At 36.6% G+C, this 13,227-nt stretch overlaps 1 protein-coding gene and 1 long non-coding RNA gene across 4 annotated transcripts in view; one reads left to right on the forward strand and one right to left on the reverse strand.

Moving 5' to 3' along the window:
- The window catches only part of LOC134678302 (WD repeat-containing protein 47), a 98,350-nt gene that overhangs the window by 59,839 nt on the left and 25,284 nt on the right, over window positions 1-13,227 (forward strand). The window lies entirely within an intron of this gene.
- The window catches only part of LOC134678332 (uncharacterized), a 381,674-nt gene that overhangs the window by 50,181 nt on the left and 318,266 nt on the right, over window positions 1-13,227 (reverse strand). The window lies entirely within an intron of this gene.

Genomic DNA, 13,227 nt, shown 5'->3' on the forward strand with positions numbered 1-13,227 from the left:
CCGCGTGTTTAAGTGTTATGACACATTAGCTAAAATTACAGACTATTGTAATAATGATTTTCTTAATTAATTAAATAGGTACATATAGGTCTTCTACCAATATCATTTTGAAACACAAGTTTCAAAGTGATCGCTGATTCGCGTATCGAAAATCTGAGAAACACAAAGTTTAATAACATGGAGTGAACAACAATCTGACATAGAATGCCTGTGTAATATTTCATTCTGGATTTATTAAGCTTTATTAGAATTTGAGGGTTTTGAGGTTTGCCGCCTTGATAAATTGATAATACAGGCATTCATTGTAGGTATACATATATTATTCGCGTAATAGCTTGACATCTAGACAGGGCACGTCGGTAATATTGGATTCCAGTAAGTAGACCGATTAATAATGGATTATTACTATTACTAATATGACTTAATACTATAATAGGTATTTCTCAATAAAAATCTTCTTACACGCATTTATTGTTTTAAGCATTGATTTTGTAATTCATATATTGAAGATATCTTTGTATCATGTTTCACATTTAATTTTGCATAAAAGTTCCAAACTCCAGCTAAGTTTTGCTCTGTTCTCCGGTTAATATACTCGTAATATTAAATAAAACTCGTTAAATAATATAAAGTATGTAAACTCAGCAAACTTTGTGAAAGGGGAGGTTATCGGATTAAAATCATAAGTTGTGGCATACATGCTGAAGTTGTATTTCTTAATTACAGTATACTTCTTAGCCCTGAATAAGGCTTGCGGGAAGCAAATAAATGAGGGCTATATGTCCCAGGCACAGCCTATACATATTTAATTTAGTCATTAAAATGCGTTTTCTATATTTAATTTTATTCCAGATAACACTATTATTCGATATTCAATTTGCAAATGCGAATATTATCTTATGTGTTGTTAGCACTATGTAATCTTCTGATTCCTCTTATTATTTTCCTCAACAAGCTATTAAGTGAACCATTTGTCACATAAAACGACTTTTCAACACGTGATTTGTGTTCATATTTGTATTTCGTATTTGTTCGATCTTTGTTCGACTTTATTACAAGGTATATTCTATGCACATTGCAAACACGAATGGACTAATAAATACGTACTATACGTAGTGTTTAATTCCAGAGATAAAATATTTATCTTGTGTTCATCTCTATTCTAATAAGTAGGTACCTAAATGGTGTATAAATAAATATTATCTGAATGAAATATAACAAAAATATAGATGTGTATTTAATTTACACGTGTGTAACTTACCTGAACATAACTGGAAACAGAACAAACGAATATTTAATTTGCGATTTTAAGTATATCTGATTATTATTCGTTGTGGTATTTATTATATATATATATATATATATATATATATATATATATATATATATATATATATATATATATATATAGCAGTGGGACACCGTATAGGCTTATATATATATATATGCCTATACGGTGTCCCACTGCTGGGCAAAGGTATTTATTATGTTCCGGATATTTTCATTTCGGCTCTGTTAAAAGTAAATTAAGCTTATTATAATATAAAGTGCACAGTGAAAAGCTTGTTTTTACAAGCTTTTATTTAGTTTCACCTGACCGTTGTCTGTCTGTCTGTCTGTAATCAAATCTTGCAAGTTAAAATTGATCCACTTCCCGGTTTTCGATCTGAAATTTTGCATGCATGTATAAATCGGATGACAATGCAATACCTATTATGGTACCATCGAGCTAATCTGATGATGGAGACAGGAGGTGGCTATAGGAACTCTGTGATGAAACAACGCAACCTAATTGTGTTAGGGGTTTTTAGAATTATCTCGATGAGTACCTATTAGTTGTCTGTTGTAAGAAAAGTACAGTCAGCGATAAAAGCTTGTACCAAAAATTAATCTCATGCATATGAAGTAAAAAGGAATCCCTATATAATGTTTATACCTGAATAGGTATTTTGATGTTCGTTGTTTAATGAGATTACAGAGATTAGCGGCTGGGATGTCACCTTAATACCCGGGATAGGTAATATGGCGCGGTATTATGCGGGCCGTTGGAAACATGGTCGCACATTTTAGCAATAAATCGTAATACTTTATAAAATGCATGCATAAACTGAGTTATGACGTAATTATTATTTCCGATTTAGGTTATATATGATTCTTTTGATTATTTAAATGAATATCTAGGTACTACCGCTCATATTTATTTACCCGTTTCAGAAATTGAAAACAATAACCATCAGGCCGCCCAAGTGCCACCTGGAGGAGAAACACTTAGAGAAACATTCGTTAAAAGTACCTACTCATACTTTGACACAGCCAAATGGCGAAAACTTATTCAGAGGGCCGGCACCAAATGAAATGGATATATGAAAAATTGTTCTACTTATATCAGAAATTGGAATGGTTTTGGAGTGCTCTGAAATATAAATATTATCAACTTTGTTATACTATGTTGTTTGTTATAAAGGGCTGCTTAGCCGTTAAAATGGTTTGCCGGTTGTGTCCCGGGCTTACCCTGCGCGAAGTCCTACCAACCTTAAAAGCCTAATACAGTAATACACCCCTGCTCTGCGGCTGCATATTTTATTCAAAGCCGTCCACGCCGCGCTAAACATATAAACTCGCAATTTTATTCCACGAGGGAGCGTTTGGGACAGAAAATGATAATCGCTGGGTAATACCCTCGCGTTCGGCTGCACATTCAGAGAAATATTTGTCCTTAATGTGACAGATGGAGTTGGATTTCTACCAAGAATAGAATAGTGAGCAAATAAATTTTATTGATATTTAAATTTTGCCGACTACCAAACAGTCTCAAAGAAGGTCAGTCTTGCAAGAGGAAAGGCTATTTAATACATGAAAACCCTCTTGTTACATTCATCCTTCTTCTAAAATTAAACCTTCCGTTCCGAATGTGATTTAATTGAATTTAGACAATTCGTGTAAACCTAAATATCTACCCTTTCATTATTGTTATATCATGAAATATTGACATTAGCCTGTAGCTACAGACGCTGGCCGAAGTTTCTGAGAGAGATTCATTGTATTTGTTGGAAAGGCAGCGAACGGAATTATTTACAAAATAACAATCTGTTCTCGGTCGGCAGACAAATGGCCGATTTATTAATTTCCGGATGAAATCGCAACGGATTGGTTCAGGAAATAAAGGCATTTAAGAGTGGTCTACCACAGATAAAACTTGGTTTCCACTCTCGTTTTCATTACGCGATATTGCGTTTTAATATCGATTGCAAGCACACTTTACGTCTTGTCTTGTATTCACGATAGATCTACATATAAATAGATTTCTAACCTTCTTAAATAGAACATAATTTAATTGATTTTGTGATATTGGTTATAGTTAAATATGTCTATAATGAGTGGGTAATAGGCACGTAAGCTATAACTGAACTATAAGAACTGGCCTAAGTCACCCAATAGTGTAAGGAATAAAACAGATACCTTCTCCAGATGACTACTCTTTCTTATCTTAAGGTGCCGTAGGTTCAAAGAGCGGCGTTTTAGAGAAACATGTACCGCTTTTTAGATCACAATACGGTTGCTAAAAATTTAGTTAGCAATCATGAAAATTTTCTCTAGTGACTTCATCAATTCGAATCCTGATTATTTGACTTTCGCTCGATATAAAAAATCACGAACATCGGTCTAAAACGCAGTTTAATTTTTTTTTACAATATTTCACATAAATATGAAAATGTTTCTCAAATTAACACGATTCTACGGGGCCTTAAATACGTACGTATATTTTGCAAGCAAGCATTCAATTTCAGTATAATTATGTTATAGTAAATACATATCACGTTGAATAAATGTGCTTCATTGTACTTTAAATTAACTTACTTCGGGGTATATTAATTCAGCTAGCGTATTTTGCATATGATTGCCGAGTCTCAGCGACTCAGCCGTGGCCCAGCTCACCTTCCGTCCCCATCTCGTTAAAGGATAAATCCCAGAACTTTTGTCCGCTCGCCAGCGCCTTGGCATCTCGGCAATCCCTCTTACAAATAACCTTATGAAATACACATTCGCCTTTACGCCGCTGCCCTACAAGCGTTTACGCGAAATTAAACAGTAACTCGGATAAAAGAACCCACAAAAAATGTCTATATACCGGCAACCTTCACCTTAACTCAGAGAAATACCTGTGCACAGAAATATTAAATAACAAATGGCTCACTTGTTTGTCTTCGGAGTTGTTAATGCGGTACGGTAGTAATAGGCTTCCTTAATTTCCTAAGTGGAAAACCGAAGTTTTCCTGCTAATGTATTGTCCTTTTAATGTAACTTCTACATCGACTTTGACGTGACTTTGTAATCTCTTTGCGTTATATTTTGTCACTGCAAGATTTAAAGGGCATACGATATTTATTGCTTGACAGCCTTAAATTCGACCTCGAATGTTACCGCAGCCTGGAGTGAGTGGCGCGCTAACCTTTGCCAATTATGCACAAAATGTTGAATATGGTATACTTACATACATATATAATTATACATCTATCATATAAACACGCTTGTTCCCCGAGGAGTTAGCAGAGATCGCCTTACAATCTAATTGAATGTACTTGAAGTATTTTAAATGGGGACTTCCGCAAAATTGTAGTTTTTGTTTTGAATTTTTACACGTTTTAATACTATATTTTCGAGGTTAGACTCTAAAGTTGGCTCGATAGAAAAAAATCACGAATACATGTCTAATTATCATTTATTTTTAATTGTATATATGTACATAGTTACCCTGCATACCATTGCAGTATTATTTTAGTATAGAAAAGCTAGTGATATTGCCGAGGTATTTGACTAGCGAAATTTTAATCAGAAGTATAATTTCAGAGATGTTGAGGTAAAACGTTAAAACCCGCACGATCTTCAGATCTTCCGTCGCAAGTTACGCGTGGCGCGCCTTATTATGTGTTCCTTTCTAATAATATCCTGGCTTTACGCGCTCTTTTAATGGTTTGTCTTCTTTATTATCATTGGAACTCAAAAGGCCGAATCTGGCCACCTTCACTGTTCCTGTAATTTATTATTTTCCATGAAATCTTCGACAATTGTGTATTGTATTCTGGCTATCTCGTCTATAAAATGAGAAATGAAAGCGAAGGCGATATCTAGGTAAATGGATGTTTCAATACAATGCGAGCGTAACATTGCGGAATTTAACAAATGGCAAGGGCTACTTTGTTGTATTGATCACCGAACCCAAAAAACACTATGTCAATATGATAGAGCCTTACACATTACGACTTTTTGGTCTATAGTCAGACCAAGAATGTCTGCAGCGGATTTGATAGCCCACGCAGTGCAAGTGTTTTTTTAAACGTCAAACTTCTATAAAATTATGATGTATAAATGACACTTTCACTGCGTGGGCTATCAAATCCGCTGCAGACTTTCTTGGTCCGACTCTAGACTTGCTTGTTGGCATTCCTTCTCCTCCACCATGCCTGCTCGTGTTTAGTTCAAAGTTACTAAAAACTTCACGGTTTCCAGTGGAAACCACATTGTGAAAAACATGGCAGCATTTTGTTGCTAACAAATTATTATCAATTATAAATAGGTCAAGTAAACTTTTAGTTATCTTTACTATCTCTCGCCTATAAAGCTTAGTGGAAATATTATTCTATATAAACATTAGCCTGATTGCGTTTTGCTCGCCCTCGGTCCGATTTATTGACATTTTCTACATACTCCATTTCGGAGTGAGGCGACGCGACGTTTCGATTAAGCACATACTTTCTAGCATTTATGTCAGTCACCGCCCAGAACAACCAACGTATACAGTGCTACTACTGATCGACAATCTGCATAAATCAGGTATTTACTTCTAAACAATTGGTGGTCTTAAAAATAGGTACACATTTTGTCGAGATTAACGGAATACCTAATATAGTCAGTCCGTAAAAAGTCTGCAGCGATTTTGATCGCCCACGCAGTGCAAGTGTCATTTTAAACGTCAAGCTTCTATGAAATTATGACGTATACATAACACTTACACTGCGTGGGCTATCAAATCCGCTGCAGACTTTGTTTGGTGCGACTATAGGGAATATTACGCAAAACTCTGCGTAGAGGGCGTCACTAGGCCAATCACATGGTATACCGTGAAAAACTACAATCGAAAGTTCGGTTTCTACCTCTCTATCACTCTTGCCTATTCGATCGATAGAGGGGCAGATAAAGAAATTTCGATTTTCGCGTTTCGCGGTAGGCCACCTGTAAACAAACCGCCTTGATGCATTAATGTCATAGTGAAAACTTGTCAAAAAACTGTTAGGCAAAAAGGCCTAGTATGTATAAGTCTACTCTATGTTTACTAAACAAATTAGTGCTGGACTCTGGCGGCAGAACATTGCTGTAATACTCCCTATTAAGAAAGCCTTCTTCTTCTATAGGTCGATAAAATAATAAATTCCCCCATAAATGTATGGCGAGCCGCGTCTGTACCCCTTTTCTCAAATGACAAGCAGTTAACATTGGCGAAACGCGTTTCCCTTGACCTTTCTCGGTCGCGAGACTGTTTTTATTGTTTCCCGAGACATACTTGAACGTAATTTTAAGTATGGCATGTAACTGCTTTCGCTTTTCTCTCTGCGATTAAGCGCTTAATGCGCCGTTGACGTATATCAAGCTGGTACTGAATTACTGCCTAGCTAAGGAATGTAATATATATCTACGAGTATATTTATTTCATGATTTCTTGTGCCGGAATGGCTATGTAGTTTATCGTTGCAGTGACTAATGCCGCAAGTATACGCATAAAGCCAATTGCAATTTAAATATATTTTGTTTTTAAAGTACTTATCGTTTGTGAGCAGGACGTCGTCCTAGGGTCTCCCCAAATAATATATATCGACGCGCATTCGGCAAAAGCCGATAGGAAAAAGCTTTATGTCCACGCAATAAGAGCGAAGAAGCCGACGACGCGTCGGCCGGCGCCGGCCGATGCGAGCCGAGCCGAACGACGACTTTTTCGCTCTTATTGCGCGGACATAAAGCTTTTTCCTATCGGCTTTTGCCGAATGCGCGTCGATATATTTGGGGAGACCCCTAAGCACTAGCACTAGTGCACTGCGTTATTGTTCCATACTCGCGATGCGGGCCGCCTCGGCTTGGTTCACTGAATGAATTTGAAATTTATCCTTTGTACACCCCGCGAAATAAGCGACGAATTTCCTCCCAACAGGCTTGTTTAATCTACGTATGCGTCAATCAAGACCTCGCTCACACAGGAATATCTGGGCTGGGAATATCGCCCGCGAGATGGACTACCCATCTCTCTTATTAATACAGTAAGAAAAAGACTGAAAGAAAGATGTTTATCATACTTATCATCATCATCATAACATTCATAACTTAAGAGCTTAGCTCTTGTCGGTGGAGTAATCGCCAATCATTTCTTTCTTGTGCCAGTCTTTTAATTTCCACATACGAAGCATTATTTTTTATTTGGCTGAGATTTTTTATACTTATAGACTTATTATGCATATTTATTATACTTATAGACTTTAATAATTACAGTACAATAGGTTAGATGACGAGTTTTTATTACCTATCTACGTAGGAGTCGATATGGGACCCATTGCATTCGTTCTCTCTCAGGTCGGTCCTTCATGTCTGACGAGGATCGTGGTCAGTATCAGGATTGCATCTGCAGCGGATGATTTGCTTTCTGTCCAACGCGTCTTTGACGACTTTGTAGAAAGCAGAGGATGAAAAGTCTTTAACTTGATCGGTCCATCTTATTGGTGAACGACCGCGTGATCTCTACCTTCGGTTTCCAACCAGTTTTTTCAAACCTTTGTCGCCTCTGCGCACTGTGTGTCCGAAATATAAGAGTATGCGTTGTTGGCATACGGTGGATAGACGAGTTTTCCCATTGCATTAAAGCAATACTAAAGTTATAAATGACGTCGGACGAGAAAAGCTCCTTACATATCGGTACTTTATCGTGAGTATCTTGACGTTACGTTTGAGTAGAAGCTGTCTTGAGATATGGGAAACAAGAAAATAGCTATTTTGACGGTGCGGCTGTCCAATTCATTGTGATATATTTATCACAACTATCATCCCTATACTATCTGCACAGTTTTATATTATGTTTGCTCCTGTAGAGTATTGGTTCTATAAATCGTATGTATAAGCCAAAGTTTTATTTAGCTGCTCCCAATTCCAATATTGATCGCTTCAAAATACAAGCCTGGTAAGATTCCCGTGATACAGTGTAAGTATAGTGCCCAGCAGCGGTATCATGGTCGCATTTTTATCAGTTAACACCTGTCATGTCATGCGTCACTTTCGCACTTATACTTGTTAGAACGTGACAGGCTTGGTGACAAATGATAAAGCGCCGTCCATCTTAACCCTTCTGAACGCCTGTGTGATGCAAATGGAGCACTCTGACGACACAAATTATCATAGCAGCTTACTTACTTTAACTACTTACGTATATCCATTACCCTTTTAGTTATGTATAACTTATAACTTACTGTACGTTAAAACATATGAAGATGTTTTTATCTTTTCGCAATCAAAATTAAGTTGAGTGCGCAGTGTTGTAGAATACTGACTCTTTCTTTGGCATAGTTACTAAACATGACTCAACTCAACAGATTTGACTTGTTTTAATGTTTAACGTAAACAAAGGGCGTTCGTACCTACTATTTACCGTCTCTCTTCTTCTTCCTCGCGTTATCCCGGCATTTCGCCACGGCTCATGAGAGCCTAGGGTCCGCTTGACAACTAATCCCATGATTTGACGTAGGCACTAGTTTTTACGAAAGCGACTGCCATCTGACCTTCCAACCCAGAGGGTAAACTAGGCCTTATTGGGATTAGTCCGGTTTCCTCACGATGTTTTCCTTCACCGAAAAGCGACTGGTAAATATCAAATGATATTTCGTACATAAGTTCCGAAAAACTCATTGGTACTAGCCGGGGTTTGAACCCGCGACCTTCAGATTGCAAGTCGCACGCTCTCACCCCTAGGCCACCAGCGCTTCCTAGGCCACCAGCGCATGTTTGAGAAAATGCATTTTCCTACACCTTGATCAGTTTAATATCGAACGAGCGAATTTTTGTAAGCGACTTTTCTTACCGTATGTGTACGTTAGTTCGTCCAATCTCTTGAGCACAAGTATCTCGATTGTTATCCCAGTACTCTTAAAGCTCTCGTGTTACCCATTGAACCACAGAAACGTTCGGAGCGGCTAAACCCCGCTTGTCAACAGCATAAACTTTAGTAAGAGGAGCGGAAATAATGCGATTGTCAGCCTTGGACATGCCAACTAAGAAGGGATTTGTCGCTTTTGTCGAGTTTATAACTAGATATAATAATTTCTGGGATCTTAAGACGGGTCCATCCCGCTATGATAATTTCAAAGTGTAGCTAGCTTCGTGCTCGAAAAAACTTACAACTGTATGCGATCGCACATTTTTATTGCTGATACATTTTGTACACATTTTGTAACCTATACATATTTATTGTTCTATTTTAGTATATATTTTTAATGAGTTATACAATAATTATATTAGGAAACGACACAAATTAATAAAAAATTACTATAAATAAACTTAAAAAACTACAAGAAGACTGGCCGCATTGGTCATCAGTTGTAAAAATTTTAATCTTAAAATATTTAATATTTATGTAATAAATAAATAAATTTCATTCATTCATTCATTGCCACGTAGAATGGCAATGCTTATACTGAGCGAAATACTGGCCGTCAGCCTTATTAGCCATTAAGTTGATAATGTGTAAATATATTTTGTGCCAATGACTGTTTAAATCAGACGATATTCTTGGAACAGGATATTTTTTTTTACAAGTTGTTTTAGGTTTTATTACCACCATACGAGAATTAGCCACAATAATATTTCAAAGATTTAAAGTCGCTGTGAAAGCAACTCGTCAGGCAGTTTCATGCAACGGCCGACACAGAACTTGATTTTGAAACGACCTTTATGTCGTAAAGGACCTCTAAACTAAAAGCAGCGATAAGTTTTACCTTACGAGCCATATTTGCGTAGCGAAAGGTTACTGGCACCGAGAACAGACTAACCTTTTTTATTTTATACCCGCGACCGCCGGTTTGCACGTTTGTCAAATAAATTACATTTAAAAACACATCTATTTGAACTAATGCTTAGCAGGTGGCGAGGTTCACGGAGCTTTTGTCGAGCAATTAGGTAAAGCAAATGTCGTAAATGTATTGCGCTTATCACGTATATTACGTTGAGTTTATATTAGCAAATAAAAAGAAAACGAAAAAGGCACTTATCTCATCCCGCCGAGAAATAAAAATCTCGGTGAGCCCCTATAAATTATGAAACCTCCGTAACGGCGAGTAGGGAATTCTGTGGCTACTTATTTCGACAACAATGGCCGTGTCACTCTGGGCGAATCTACTGTGATTGCGAATGTAATTATGACTGCTGGCCAGCTACGAGTAACTAGGTCATTTAAAAAGTAGAGAGACAACTCATGACAAAACCGAAGGTGACACTGTGACTACCTCATCGAATAGGCATATGTTAGAACCTTTTTAATGAAGATATGGCGACTACTTACGAGTATATACGAATAGTACAGTCAGCTATGTTTGACAGATACTTTTGTTAAGGATATAGTTAAATTTACATACCAGATTTTGATAAATTAGAACATTATAACTATCCTTTTCCACAATCATACATTTTCATCTGTACTATGTATTAAATAATCGATTTTATCTTTTATTGTATAAAAATGTGTCGACGGAACACACAGTGAAAGGGATCTGATAAATCTGATAATATATTGCTGGAGATAAAAACCTGGATTTCAACGCAGATATTTCCAGCTTATAGATAAAATGTGGACCTTTTTTCAATGTTAAAATTAAACGCGGTGTACCTACGTGCTCATATTCAATACACAGGTCTATTTACCGAACCAGCATCCCACAGACCATAACGATAACTATATTTGTATTCGTAAGAATGTCAAATATACAAATGTTCATGCACATATTCATGTTGCAATTCGGTATCCATTTGTATAAACACAGTAAACACACCGGTAAATAATTCAACTGCAATACTATTTACTTAACCCGCTATGGCATCAATCAAGAAACAGAAACTAACTACAAATACTAGTTTGGAAAAAATTAAACTCATTTTATTACAAAAGAGACTTCTTCCTGTTTTTTTAAGTTACGTCCATTCATGAAACCTAGGCCGATCTGCGTAAGTATCACAGATAAAAAGATTTGCTGAATATATTATGTATTTAACCTTTTCTTGATTTGGCTTAAATCCCGCTAGGTATATAGGGATGAGGGCGTTTTTTCCGCAGAACGCCGCTACCCCAGTTTATCTCGGTCTGTGAGCTCACCTTCACCTCGGATTATATTTTTTCAGAAATAAACCTGATTTTTTAATCAGCCCTGTAACTTACCGTCGGTTTTGCCCTGTACCGAAAATATCGCTACTAAGACTCGAAGTATTTGTTCAAATATCCCTACATGTTACCTACGGATTATCAGTAGATATCTAATACCTTTAAACGAGCAAATTTTGCTTATTTAATTGTTTACTTACATATATTTCGGGGATCTCGGAAACGGTCTAACGATGACGATTAAATTTGCTATACGGGGGTTTTCGGGGGCGATAAATCGATCTAGCTTATCTCTGGGAAAAGGCGCATTTTTGAGTTTTTACATATTTTCCGAGCAAAGCTCGGCTTACCAGATATTATTAAATAATATAATCGACCGGTGACTCATAGATGAATACTAAGTGATACTCGCTTATGGAAAGACCTTATTTGAAAGTTGTATCTCCAAGACAGTTCGTGATGCGTCGTCATATCTTCTTTGCATACGCCTCTAGGTGTTGCGGAACTCAGATGATGTCAGACTGGCTTCAAATAACTTGTATACAGGAAGGTTGGTATGTATATCTTAAATGTAATAGGAACTATGAAGATGTTATTACGACGACGCAACGGAGCCACGCTATTATGTTGTCGCCCAAATTTAATGTTTAATTTGTCTTTGGTTTCTATTTGTAGTTTATTTTATTTCCTTGTATTTTCTCTCATTTTGTAGTTTCACAGTGCCTTGGTTTTTACTGTAATTCTGGGTCACTTATTTGAGTAATAAGTATAATTAATAATTATATAAATTATAGTAACTTACAAATTAATTGTGTACCAAAAAAATACCTCGCGTCCTATATACTTTTAAGTTATATTGTTTATGGCAAAATTTTCATTATTGGTACAAGATTTTCTCGCTGAATGTGCCCTAAGCACATTAAGTAGCGTTGGTTCATCACAGAGTTCCTATGGCCACCTCCTGTCTCCATCATCATCATCATTAAATGCGACAAAGAAAAAAAATGTCACCAGTTTTTCATAAAATTTTTGGGTGTCAGTTTTGTAACGGTCCATACAAAATGTACTTCCTATGTGAAATAGCGTTGAAAACCTGAATTTTTTTCGGGACACTTTTTTTGTCTTTTATAAATCGAGTAGAAATAACTGAAAAGTTAGTGGTTGCGAAAAAAGTAAATGGTATGGTTAAGTGAAAATATCCGTCTCAAAGAAACGCTTCCTTGTCAAGTCGTTCCCAATTACCCGGAACTTGTATTCGTTAACAAAGAGTAACTGTAACTATGATCCATTATGTACAACTTGCTAACAGACACCCTTGTTAGTCGAAGCACAATCTGATTTAATATTAATAGCAGTACGATCTACTCCTGATTTATTTAATGCAATCCACTAATGCGTCGTTATGCCATCAAGAGTACTCACGATTCTGTGTGACGGCAATCTAATTTATTTTATACTAGCTTTTGACCACGACTTCGTCAGCGTGGAATTAGTGACAGCAGCTAAAGGTATATCGCCTGAATAATGCTAATAGCAATAATGCAATTCGCGCATTGCCTACTTCAATTATCAGGCAATTCATTAACTCTTTCATTTCCACCCCCCTTTGCACTCTCTTCCGACATAAAAACTATCCTATGTCCTACCCCGGGACTCAAACTATATCTATACCAAATTTCAACTAAATCGGGCTAGCGGCTTAAGCGTGAACAGGTAACAGACAGACAGACACACTTTCGCCTTTATAATATTATAAATTATTATATTATATACAAGTATGGATAAAAATACCGTATTATTAGCGACTGCGCAAAGTAGGAACTTGA

Source organism: Cydia fagiglandana, chromosome Z (assembly GCF_963556715.1).
Source record: "Cydia fagiglandana chromosome Z, ilCydFagi1.1, whole genome shotgun sequence".
In the NCBI taxonomy this organism is placed as follows: domain Eukaryota; kingdom Metazoa; phylum Arthropoda; class Insecta; order Lepidoptera; family Tortricidae; genus Cydia; species Cydia fagiglandana.